Source organism: Bubalus bubalis, chromosome 10 (genome assembly GCF_019923935.1).
Source record: "Bubalus bubalis isolate 160015118507 breed Murrah chromosome 10, NDDB_SH_1, whole genome shotgun sequence".
NCBI lineage: Eukaryota > Metazoa > Chordata > Mammalia > Artiodactyla > Bovidae > Bubalus > Bubalus bubalis.
The window spans coordinates 81437751-81451495 of NC_059166.1; the positions used below are offsets into that span (position 1 = coordinate 81437751).

General features: G+C 38.5%; 1 pseudogene; it reads left to right on the forward strand.

Moving 5' to 3' along the window:
- Positions 1-6000: 6000 nt before the first annotated feature.
- Positions 6001-6114, forward strand: LOC112587670 (annotated as a pseudogene).
- The last annotated feature ends 7631 nt before the right edge of the window (positions 6115-13745 follow it).

Consider the following 13745-nt stretch of genomic DNA (forward strand, 5'->3'; position numbering starts at 1 on the left):
AACAGTGAACTTGTGGTTGTGTGGTATGATGTCCAGTATGCCCAAAGAACATTCTACAAAGTGACTCAGGTTCTTGACGCTGTTGGTCAAGGAAGTAGTCAGCTTATCCAAGCATCTCAGTATAACACTTTCATTAAGAATAACGGAACCTGTACACAGAAATGAAAATTATATACATATAAAGAGTCGTAAATGGTCTGGAACTGAGACTTGTCTGAATGCAATGTGTGAAATGTGTAATTCCCTCAAGTGATTGTTTGTACCCAGTAATATATATAGGGACCAAAGAATCTGGAAACAACAATAACAGTAACCTCTTTTGAACTGTTTAGGTCTTCCCTGGTGGCTCAGATGGTAATGCAGGAGACCCAGATTCGATCCCTGGGTAGAGAAGATCCCCCGGAGAAGGGAATGGCTACCCACTCCAGTATTCTTGCCTGGAGAATTCCATGGACAGCCTGGGAGGCTACAGCCCATGGGGTCGCAAAGAGTCGAACAGGACTGAGTCACTAACACTTTCACTTTCTTTTTTTTTTTTTTTTTCCACTCTTGAAACTGTGATTTCCAGGGAAGTTCAGAAATTTAGATATATCTTATGGGTAATGGGGATGGAAGACAATGGAATTTAGGTTTCATGAAGCAACACTGAAGACGCTTAGGGTATGATGAAGTCGTGATTTCGTGATTGCAGGCATAACACAGAGGATGTTACACACACTTGAATCTGTCCCTCTGCAGCCAGTAAGAGGGCTCCTTGGAGGAAGCATTTGTGTTCTCAGCTCAAAAGAGTCTATGGAACTCTCAGGACACCAGATGAGAGAGCTTTAAGACTCTGTACTTAGCATAGCAGAAGCCCACGTGGCATACTTAGGCCAGAAAGGGTGACGGTTCTGAACCACAGAAGCCAGCAGAGATGAAGATTGCAATCAGGTGAGGTTATTGGTTCTCTGATTACTAATCACAGATCATATGATTGTCTAGTAACCACAGGAATGGCTTTGTGATGTGTGTGGTAGGTGTCGCTATCTCTGATCCTTGTGCTCTCCAGCTATGCTTTTCCTCTCAGATCATCATTCTGTACACTATAGAACTGAGGCTGGAGTTAGGTGAAATAGCAAAGGGTGTGAACCTCCTTCCGTTGGAAGAACAACTTGCAAATTGCAATGGAAGTTGAAAATGGATTCACCCCTTGTATAGGCCAGTGAAACTTCCCATGTGACACCAATAGCTTCCTACTTGCAGTGCCTCAGGAATCATTTAGGAGCATTTCTACATAACCATCTCATGCCTGATATCATGTGGAATATTGCTTGCTCCAAATTGTGTCTCTTCCAACTAGGATATCTTTGGTCACATAGCCTGAATTCCCTGGGGACCTGAGACAGTTTTGAGGATTGGCTGTACCCTGCTGACCATCCTGTAGCATTTACACAGATTTAATCTTTCAGTACATCCAGAGAATTATTAGTTCCCAGGGATGCTATTATGTGGTCCCTATAATTTTGTAAATCACTCGGTTAAACGATGTTAAGCAGGTTCCTTTCCTGCAAGACTTCTGAGTCTTAGTACGCTAATATCAGTTGGAACAGGAAATGATATGGTATTCAGAATATATTTGAATATTTCTCATGGAATGTTCATTAACATTCCTTTCTCACAGAATTCTTATTAATAGTTTGTGGGACAATACTGTTTCAAGGAGTACAGTTTGAAAAATACTGTTTTATAGAAATTTAAAAAAACCTTAGCATGACCTTTTGAATTAAAAAAAAAAAATCCTATCAATCCCTGGCAGAGCTGAGCTATTATTTCTAGGTGAAATTCCAACTTCATTAACACAATTATATTAGGTGAATTATCTCTCTGAGCCTGTGGGGACAATCTGCCACCTCCTGTTTTAAAATTCCAAATGATTCCCTTGGGAATTAACATCCAGTCCACTGTAAGAAAAACAAATTCTTCTCCATGGAAGAGCTCCAACTGCTTTATTATATATTCATGGTTACATATTTTTCCTACTTTAATGAGTTTTGTTTATGAAAAAAAATCACTAACAATTGAAAAATGACATTGGCTAGGTCTCACTGTTAAGTTTTAGAAATGTATTTTATTATAATTTGGTATAGTAGAACAGTCATTTTCCAGGAGGCTTGTAACTGTATGATTTACCTTCTCAGACAGTGACTAGAAATGTGAACTTTCTGGTGCTTTAAAGTTCACTAGGATAGGGAGATAGCTGGGCTTGTGGGTCTCTCTAAGGAAAATAGAATCGTATGACCTCCAGGTATTTGTGATTGGGGACAGTTGTTTCCAAAGATGTGGATAATGTAATGTGTGATATAAAGAAGGGCAAAAAATGAGCATGTGTTTTTTGACTGGAAGGTTGAGAGCAAGCCCTGTTTCAATGTGTACTTTTTGACTTGATGTTTGTGACCCCAAACTAGGGGTCTTCAAACCTGTTACCTTTAGCTGTCTAACAAATGATTACTTCATTGACCAAAGCAATCTAGCAACAACAATTTTTTTTTAAAAAAATCAGGATCTCTTTTAAAATGCCGGACTAAATATGTGCTATTCAATCTAAATATTTTCAAAAGACTTTTTAAAGCAACAAACTCTTTGCTTTTATGAAATGATACAAGGTAGTTGGATATTGTGTTAGTTAATATGAGCTAGGTTTGCTGTGTTAACAAACAACTCCAAAATCCAATGACCTACACCGGAAAGATTTATTTTTCATCCACACCACATTAACATCATGGGTAACTTACAACTCTCTCCCCATCATCTTTGGGATCAAGCTGGTGCAACAGGGTCAATCTGGAGTATTGCGTTTTATTATGGAGGGAAAGGAGACAGTAACTCATGTGTTGGCTCTTAAAGCTTCTGTCCAGAAGTGACATTTATCACTTTGAATATTTTAACAGCCAAGAACAAATCACAAGATCAAGCCTACCATCAATGGGATAGCAAAGTATCGTCCTTCCCCAGATAGGAGCAGTGAATACTTTTGAATAAGAATGCATTCCACCATGGAGCCCCTGGGGTTGTTTTAGAAGGACATGGGTTATAGAGCATGAAAGACTCAAGAACTCATTGCTATCATGGAAGCCATCTGGGTGCAACTCCAGTCTAGAGCCTCTTGAGTTGGGCAGTTCAGGTCTTTGTTTCTCCTACATGCACCATTCCTGTCATGCTCCAGAGTGCCCTTGCTCCCCAAGGTAGGCTTAGAAGTATTCTGGTTGGGTCCGGACAAATGGTACAACATCACCTTTGCTTTAGAGGTTTTCTGGGCCACCAGGACAACTGTGTAGCCTGGGAGGGACTGAAGGCTGGCTTTCAAGGGCCAGCAACATCCAGGTGTCAGTGCCACCTTCTTGTCATCGTGGTACCAACCTTTTGCCATGGATACTCCCTGACCCATATCTATGCTCATAAAATCCTGGGTGTGTGTAGTGATAAAGACCTAAAATCTACACAGCTCTTTCTAAAGAGCCAAAGGAGCCCTTCATAAGAACAGGCCTCAAAAACTTTGTGGACATCCCAGAATTTCTGAGCTCAGGGTGGGGCAGGGGGAGGAAGAGGTAGGCTGAGTGAAGATGACTTTATTTCATCCAGAACCATGGTTTTATCCAGAATGACTCCATTTTTACCTGTTTCCATAATCGAGAACTCTCACAAGATTGAGTTTGAAACCACAGCTAGGAGAGGATGAAGTCAAATGCCTGAATCAGTTAAGGAGAAGAATAAAATTTAAGGAATTTTCCATTTATAGAGATCTACAGAGCTTCTTTCATTACAAGAAGATTTTATACATTTCCACCCATATATTCAGCCTTTCTGTTTAAACCCATTTTCTTTATGCCTATCATTCACAGTCATCTGGAACACAAAAGCAGCACTTTATGTGTATCAAAAAACCTTTCTGTTCCTCTTCTGAAAGCACTTCTTTGGGGACTTTTAAATTTTGTTGCTGTTCAGTCGCTAAATTGGTGCCCAACTCTTTGTGGCCCTGTGGACTACAGCTCACCATGCTCCTCTGTCCTCCACAGTCTCCTGGATTTGCTCAGATTTATGTTCATTGAGACAGATGCTATCTAACCATTTCATCCTGTGCTGCCCCCTTCTCTAAAAGTTAATATATAAACTTTTACATTTATATTTATATAAAATATATAAACATTTTAATATATAGATTTATTTTTATTTATTTTGAAACAGTCACAGACTTACAGAACATCTACAGGACAATTTCAAAGAATTGTTTTTGACCCATTTGAGAGTAAGCATCCTGTTACTTGAGTTAATTTTTTACAAACAAGGACATTTTCCTACATAAGCACAATACAACCATGGTTATTAGTTTGCTAGGGTTGCCATGACAAAATATCCCAGATTGGGTGGCTTAAACAACAGCAGCTTATTTTGCTCTCAGTTCTGAAAGCTAAAAGTCCACGATCAAGGTGTTGGCAGGTTTGGTTTCTTCTAGGTCTCATTTTCAGAGAAGGCAATGGCACCCCACTCCAGTACTCTTGCCTGGAAAATCTCATGGATGGAGGAGCCTGGTAGGCTGCAGTCCATGGGGTCGCGAAGAGTCGGACACGACTGAGCGACTTCACTTTGACTTTTCGCTTTCCTGCATTGGAGAAGGAAATGGCAACCCACTCCAGTGTTCTTGCCTGGAGAATCCCAGGGACGGGGGAGCCTGGTGGGCTGCCGTCTGTGGGGTTACACAGAGTCGGACACGACTGAAGCGACTTAGCAGCAGCAGCAGCAGCAGGTCTCATTTTTTGGCCGGCAGGTGGCCTTCATCTCTGTATGTCTTCACATGGCCTTTCCTCTGTGCACGCACATTGCTGGTGTCTCTCTGAAGGTCCTAATCTCATCTTCTTAATAAGCACACCAGTCAAATTGGAACACCAGGCAAGTCCCATCCCAACAACCTCATTTTCACTTAATCACCTTTTAAAGGTCCTATTTCCAAATATAGTCACTCTCATAGGTACTGGGAGTTAGAGCTTCAACATTGAATCTGAGAAGGTTTGAATTTGAGAAGGGACATAATTCAGCTCATTACAACCACCAGAGTCTGGAAATTAACATGAATAAAGTACTATCTAATCTTCAGACTCCAGTTGCCAAATGCCCTAATACTGTCCTTTATAACAAAAGAATCCAGCTCAGAATCATGGGCTGCATTTAGTAATCAGGTCTCTTTAGTCTCATTCCATCTAGACCACTTTCTTGGTTTTTCCTTGACTCTCATGGCCTTGATACTTTTGAAGTTATAGGTCAGTATTTTTGTAGAATATCCATAAGTTTGTTTTGTCTCATATATCTTCATGATTTAATTCAGATTAAATCTTAGCAGGAGCATCACAGAAGTGATGCTGGCTTCTTCTCATTGCATTCTAAGAGGTGGTACCAATCCTGATTTGTCCCATCACTGATGATGTTCGCTTTCCCTTGATTAAGGTGATGTCTGCAAGGCTTCCCAAGAAGCTTATTTTTTTTTCTTTCATGTGTGTGGGGATGTGCCCTGAGACTATGTAAATGCCAGTTCCTCATCAGATGTTCAGTTTATTTGTTTATAACGTATTGTCTCAGGTTTTCCTAGTTCAGTGAGTTAAAATCTAGTAGCACTATTATTTATTTTGATGATCTAATTGTCTCCAGTTTGGCCAGTGGGAGCCCCTTCAAGATAATTTCTCTGTTCTCTAAAAATATCTCATTTATTCTGTGAGCATTTTCTGGCATAAGTTGTTCTAGGCTCATCTTAACATTTAGCCTGTTTCAGCCCTGGAACAGGAACCCTGGTTCCTTTCATTGAGTAATTGTATTTAGATGTGTTTTAACAACAATATGCCTAAATCCATCTGTTTGAATAGTATCCTATTGTAACAATAGGATATTGTTAATAGTATTGACAATAAATATTATTGCCTCTTCATTCTTGACTTCTACAGAAACGTGTGATCTGACGAGGTTACCACTAATCTTTTCTGTGTCTTGGCATTTTGGCTAAGATCAAGTGTAGTATCTGTTCTCATCAGCTTAAGTCTGGTATGTCCTCTATCCAGGCTTCCCAGGTGGCAATAGTGGTAAAGAACCCATCTGCCAATGCAGGAGACATAAGACACACAGGTTCAATCCTGTGGAGGGCATGGCAGCCCATTCCAGGTTCTTGCCTGGAGGATCCCATGGACCAGGAGCCTGGCGGGGTCTATAGCATTGCAAAGAATCGGACACAACTGAAGTGACTTAGCACACACCTGCACACAGACATGTCCTCTATCCAGGGCTTCCCAGGTGGCTCAGTGGTCAAGGATCCACCTGCAGTGCAGGCGACCCGGGTTTGATTTCTATGTCGGGAAGATTCCCCTGGAGGAGGAAATGGCAACGCACTCCAGTATTCTTGCCTGGGAAATCCCATAGATAGAGGAGCCTGGCGGGCTGCAGTCCTTGGGGTCACAAAAGAGTTGGACATTCTTGAGCAACTGAGCACACACACATATAGGGGAATATACAGATGTAGTAATGTGTATAAAGGAAAGAACATAACCAGATATCTATATATAAATTAGCATAGATGAGTCCTAGTTCTGGAATTTACTTCTGGGAAAGAAATGAATCTCATTTATTTCCAACAGAAAATTAGATAAGAAATCCAATTATTTTCCCAAATCCCACTTTCATTCTTCAAATCAGTCCATTAGAGAGGTCACATTGTTCCTTTCAGAATCCACAGCTTGAATTTCATAGCAGAGCCAATATATGGCCACTCCTAAAACTAAAGTATGAAATGTCATCTATTTGGAATGTGATTTTAAAACATTGACCTTAGGGACCTCTTCCCACACAAGGACAATCGCATCTAAGTTAAAAACACTTGACCTGAAGGGGTGCTTCCTTTTGTTTATTTTTCACTTCTTACTGAGAAAATAGTTCTGATTTTCTTGAATTCTCTTTGAGGCAGTTGGAAAAATAACGTGATTATTTCTATTCTTGGTTTCAAAACTGTTCTTTTTCTCTTTCCTTCATTATGCTTCTCACTTCCTTTTGTCCTTCTCCTTCCTTGCCTGGCTCAGCTTTTTCAGTTCACATCCTCTCTGGATACAGTCAGAGTCATCAGTGGTGGAAAAATGTGACTGCCAGGAAGTCTCCACTCATTTTTAAAAGTAAATAGCTTGACAGCCTTTTAATTTACACCCTTGTCAGAGATGGCATGGAACATTTAAGCTTTGTTACTGATTACTGACATTTAACTCTGTCAAACAGTGTGGAAGATGAAATCCAAAACTTCATATTGGTAAAGAGACATATTAATTTCTTTACAATATGTGTCTTTTAAAATTCTTCTTTCAGAATGAATTCTGTGGCCATAAAAATTATATGTTAACATTAAGTAGATCATAATTTTCCAAAAAATGAAGTATTCTTGTTTCTTAAACTCGCAAATAAATGATGCTTACTCCAAGAAATGTCATAAGTAATTTGCAAAAGAACATATAAAATGTAAGATGTATTAAAATCCATATTGAATACAATATAGTTTTCCCTGATAATTTAGGTTTGTTGTAATCAACAAATACTTAAAAAGGAAAGCAAATATTTTGGGCAATAATTGAGGTATGTAAATCTTTTTTCTTCCATTAAGATGATGACAGGCTTCTAAAAAGAAAAAGTCCTTCTTTTAGAAGCTGTGACCATGGCTTTCTAGAAATAGAATTTTTTGAGAACTCTAAAAATGTGTTTCTTCCATGCCAAAAAAAATAAACTACTTTTGGACAATGGGCTTGTTAGCAAAAACCTAGCAGGTATATTATCTATAAGTTTAATCTTCAACTTCCGGTGTTTGTGAACAGGTCTCTCATACTATGATGAATGATGTCATAGACACTACTTAAAAATGGGCAGATTTTAGAATAATTTCATTTTTGCAATTTTGGTTTCTGTGACTCAGGAATCATATTTCTCTCATATGGTGCTTGATAAATTTCAGTGTATACACTGTAGTTCATATCCAGCCTTAGCCTGGTTCTTTTAAATTGTCTAGGGACTTGTCTAAAAGAATGTTTAGGATATACTCTGTGACGCATAAACCATTTAATTTAAAGGTCAATGGAAATGTAAAAATCCAAATACACATTAGAAAGTATAATCAAATAGCAAGTCAGAATTCATTTCCTCTTATTTTTCATCCTCATTTCTTTTGAAACATAAATCAGTTCTTTAGGTTAACAAGCATTTACAAACTAACATATATTTGATGTTAGCAGTTATGCCAACATATTATCATGCATTTAGATTCTTTTAAAATTTTTACAAAGGAAGATTTTTCATCTTCATCCCTTCGGGCTATTGTAACAGAATCCCATAGACTGGCTCCTAAACAACAGAAACTTATTTCTCACAGTTCTAGAAGCTGGGAAGTCTAAGATCAAAGCATTGGTAAATTTGGTGTCTGGTGAGGACTCACTTCCTGTTTCATAGATGGCCATTTTCTTACTGTGTCCTCAGATAAAAGAAGGGGCAAGGGAATTCTCTAGAGTCTCACTTATTTATAAGGGCACTAACCCTTCTCCTGAGGGCTTCACTCTCATGACCTCATTACCTCTCTAAGGCCCAACCTTCAAATATTACCATCACACTGAGGATTGGATTTTAACATATGTACTTTTTGGGGGGATACAGACATTCAGAAGTCATATTCTTTCTGATAAAGAACATTTAATATAGTCACCTGTTCACAGAAGGCTGAATAATAACTATAGCTCAATTATGACTCCTATTTATTGAGCATGCGTGCTAAGTTGCTTCAGTTGTGTCCGCCTCTTTGAGACCCTATGGACTATATAGCCTGCCAGGCTCCTCTGTTCATGGGATTCTCCAGGCAAGAATACCGGAGTGGGTTGTTATACCCTCCTCCGGGGGATCTTCCCAGTCCAGGGATCGAAACTGTGTCTCTTTATTTCTCCTGCATTGGCATATGGGTTCTTTACCACTAGTGCCACCTGGGAAGCATTCCTGGCTTTTTCATATATCTCTCATTTAATTCTTATGGCAGGTCTACAAGGTAAATAATATTATGTCTCTTTTACAGGTGAGGAAACTGAGGCTCACTGGGTTTTAAGTAGCTTTCCCATTATCTCACAGAAAATGATGAGATGATGGAGAAACCCAAGTCTTACTAATTAAAAAATGCATAAGAACTCTTTTCTTTACATCAACAGTCTTTGAACGAGCCTGCCAATGCAATTTGACATATTTTCTGTCTTAGACCTGCTCTCACTACCCATGTACTGAAACATGAACCCTGATTCTGAGGCTCATACTTTCACTTTTCTATATACTCAGTAAAAATTATTCAGAATTATGTAGCGTTACTTTCATTGAACATTATAGGCCCCAATAAATATTTATTGAGTGTAGAACTGATTCTAGAGCAATACTATTTTCATGTTTTTAAAGGAATGGCACCCCACTCCAGTACTCTTGCCTGGAAAATCCCATGGATGGAGGAGCCTGGTGGGCTGCAGTACATGAGGTCGCTAAGAGTCAGACACGACTGAGCAACTTCACTTTGACTTTTCACATTCATGCATTGGAGAAGGAAATGGCAACCCACTCCAGTGTTCTTACCTGGAGAATCCTAGGGACAGCGGAGCCTGGTGGGCTGCCGTCTATGAGGTCACAGAGAGTCAGACACGACTGAAGCGACTTAGCAGCAGCAGCAACACCTTGGTAAGCACTGACCTGTAGCGCAGTGTGTGCTGATAGGATCTTGGGACAGCTATAATTTCCAGATGTCCACAGCAATGTCTCAAAAGGTAAGACATTTATTCCTGAAATAACCACTCCTCCCAGCGAAGTAGCTTTTAAGCCACACTGGCATTTTTAAAATACAGTCTCTTTCAGCCAATCGTTTCTTGGGGTGTGCAAGGATCTGAATGCTGATTATGTTTGTTTAAACCACTCTATATTTTTATACCTGAAAAGGGAACTCAGTGACAGTTGCTAAAGTCATCTCAGCTTCTTTTTGAAAGGCATCTCTTCAAGGTCAAGAATTAAGAAGCTAACTGTTTGTTCCTTTGGACATTGTTATGAGAACTTGAAGATAAATAAGCTGTGTACTGTGCAGAGATTCAAAGCAGCAGCTACATACTACATGTTCCAATGAGTCTTCTTTCTGTGATATGCTGTGAAAATTATATTTCTCTTAAAATTAGATTTCTAATAAAATGCCAATCTAGTTTTTAACTAGAATTACCCCACCACACAAATCAAATTGAGACATTGAATAATACGTTTTTATTCCCCACATTGGAATGTCTTCCGTTATTTTTCATAAAGTTTTCTCATTTTCTTGCCAATAGATGAGCTTGTTGAACAAAGTAATTCTTTAGCATTGTGAGACCTGTGCTTTAATTGGAAAATAAAAATAAGATATATGTTATGAAAATATGACTTCCTTTATCTTAAGTACTCATCACAGGAGCTTTTCCTTCCTGAAAGACTATTAAGTGGCTGAGGATGAAGCGTGCTCTCTTGACACCTTGGAACCCAGAAAATTGCTCTCTCCCTCTCAGTTTGTATTTCTGTCCTCTGCAAGAGGTACTCCCAAAGGCTGGCAGGGCAAATTTGAAATAGGACTAACATGCTCCATTTCAAGTGGTGACCAAGGATCCTTGAGTGTAAAAGCAGACTTTGAGAGCCCATTTCATCTTGTAACAAGACTCTTCAGCTCATCCTGCGGGAATCTGGGTTGCCTTCAGAAACTCAGCTCATTACCTGGGAATGTGAAAGGTCTTGATTGACCTGTCCTGCTTCTATAGCTAATAGAACTGTCAACTCTCCTGTCACTCGGCCATCCAGTCCTCAGATATAATAAAGGCCTTGAAGGTAATACAGGAAGTGAAGCATCCCAAAGGTCTCACTGTCTCAAAAGGGAAGCTGCTTGTTGAACTAAATACTCTCCTTCAAATGTCTGAATTCACGGCAAAGGAGAGTGAACAGTGTTGGTTTTTTTCATCAGTGTAATTTTCTTTTCCATCTCGGTGTGTGCCTATCACTTCAATCTATGAAGTCCCAAGTGTAACAATGTAAAGTTGAACCTGGCAAGGACAGAAAAGCTAGCTCAGAGAAGGCCATGATTTGTGTGTGTGTGTTGAATGATGTGCATGGTTAACAAGGATTAGTTGTAAGGGTGCTTTGTTTAAAAGAAAGCTAAAACCTAGGTTTCAGTCAATTAATATTCAATTCAATTCAATTTATTGAACTAGTAGTCAGCATATATTGAGCTTCGAATCTTGACTGGCATTGTTCTCCCTGCTGAGGTTAGAGACAGAAGATGCTCTGAGAGGGATTGTTTATGCTCACAAAACATCCATGTTCTCATTTACATTTCCCAGAATTTCTTGCTACTGTTTGGACCATGTGACTAAGTTCTGACCAATAAGATAAAAGCAGAGATGACATAGACATAAACTATTTCTAGACTTGACCCCTCAACATATATCACATGACTCTCCAGGTCTCTCTTCTTTGCCATGTGACCTTGGAGGCCACATGTACCAGAGGGCATAGTTCTAGCTTTAGCTTTTAGGCATATGAATCATTTCACATTAATTATTTGTACATGATAAAGTTTGTGATTCATTTTTTCTTCCATGTTGACATGAAACTGTTTCAGCACTATTTGTTGAGATAACTAAATTTTCTTGAGTTTTCATAGTCAAGAATTTGAAGGATTTTAACTTATTCAATGATTGAGACAGATAATTCTCTCAGACACTTCTTGGACAACTTGAATTCTCATAGCAATTCTAAGTAGATTTTACTTTGGAAAGTAGATTTTTATTAAGACTGCTGCTGCTGCTAAGTCGCTTCAGTCGTGTCCGACTCTGTGCGACCCCATAGATGGCAGCCCACCAGGCTCCCCCATCCCTGGGATTCTCCAGACAAGAACACTGGAGCGGGTTGCCGTTTCCTTCTCCAATGCATGAAAGTGAAAAATGAAAGTGAAGTCGTTCAGTCGTGTCCGACTCTTCGCGACCCCATGGACTGCAGCCTACCAGGCTCCTCCATCCATGGGATTTTCCAGGCAAGAGTACTGGAGTAGGGTGCCATTGCCTTCTCCTTTATTAAGACTATGAGTGAAATAATAAAATTATAGGGAAATAATATTTTATCACCCATAAATTGAAACAGGAATCTATGTTAATATTTATTAAACTGTGTCAACCTACCTTTGGATATGTGTAGGGGGCCACTTTCTATGATTCTGGCTTCTCTTCTGCCTAATACTTTTTTTTTTTTTTTGATTAATTAATTTATTTTAGTCGGAGACTAATTACTTTACAATATTGTAGTGCTTTTTGCCATACATTGACATGAATCAGCCCTGGTTGTACATGTGTCCCCCATCCTGAACCCCCCTCCTCCTCTAATTCTTATTAAAACCTAAGTTTTTAATGTGACTTTCTAACGTTTGAGATTTCTAACATGTGAGATTTAATTTTTTTTTTTTTTTGACAATGCAGAAGTTCTGAGTCAAATTTTCAATTTATTTAATATAATTGTTCATGCTATACTTTTTTATTTGATCAGATTTTTAAAAACCTCATAACAACTTGTTATACTGTTTTGGTAAAATGCCTCAAATCCTCTTTTTAAAATGATAAAGTATAAAGAAACAAACATTTTCAACACCTACTCTTGTTGCAGGCACTGTGTTAGGTACTAGAGACCTAAGTTAAAACTTGGTTTGTAGAATGTAAGAAAGAACATTGAAGTCTAACGAAAATTAGTAAAATGTCCCTACCCCCTAAATATATGTCAGTTCAAAGAGATTTCTGCAACCATAAATTTTTTCATAGATCTAGAAGTGGAAAAGGATTAATAGGGGTATTTAATACAGCTTTTTCAAAATGTGTTCCATGGAACAGTGTTGCAGAAGATAGTAGTAGTTTCACGAAATAAATGAACATGTCTTGTGGTGACATAATCATGGTGCAAAATCAATGGTGAAGAAAACTGCTGGTGACTCAGTATGATGGAGGGAGCAGTACCTGTGAAGTAGGATGTCTGTTTTGAAGAAAACCTCTTGTGGATTTGTTTGAGTTGTAGCTGAACTAGCTCTGTCGTTCCTCAAACACCAGGAAATGTTTCTTTTTCACTTGAGAAAAGGCCTACAGATAATTGGTATTGATACATGAATATTTAGCTGACATTTAAAGAAAAATGAATTAATTGGTCCTATCACTTCAAGGAAAATAACTGACATCATTTGTTGTCAATGATAATTTTTTTTAATTTTACTGAAATAGGGTTGACTGACAATGTTGTGTTAATTTCCAAAGTGATTCAGTTATATATATATATAAAACTGATACATATATGTATATGTATAATCTTTTTCATAGTCTTTTCCATTATGGTTTAGCACAGGATATTGAATAGAGTTTCTTGTTTTATACAGTAGGACCTTGTTTATCATCCTATGTATAAGAGTTTGCAATGCTAATCCCAAACTCAATCCTTCCCTCCCCCACCCCCTTCTCCCTTGGCAAATACAAGTCTTTTCTCTATGTTTGTGAGTCTGTTTCTGTTTTGTAGACATGTTTCTGTTTTGTGCCATATTTTAGATAACACATATAAGTGATGTCATATGGTATTTGACTTACTGTTTCGACTTATCGAATGAAAATTTGAATTTTGGAAAACTTTTATCTGCCACCACGAGC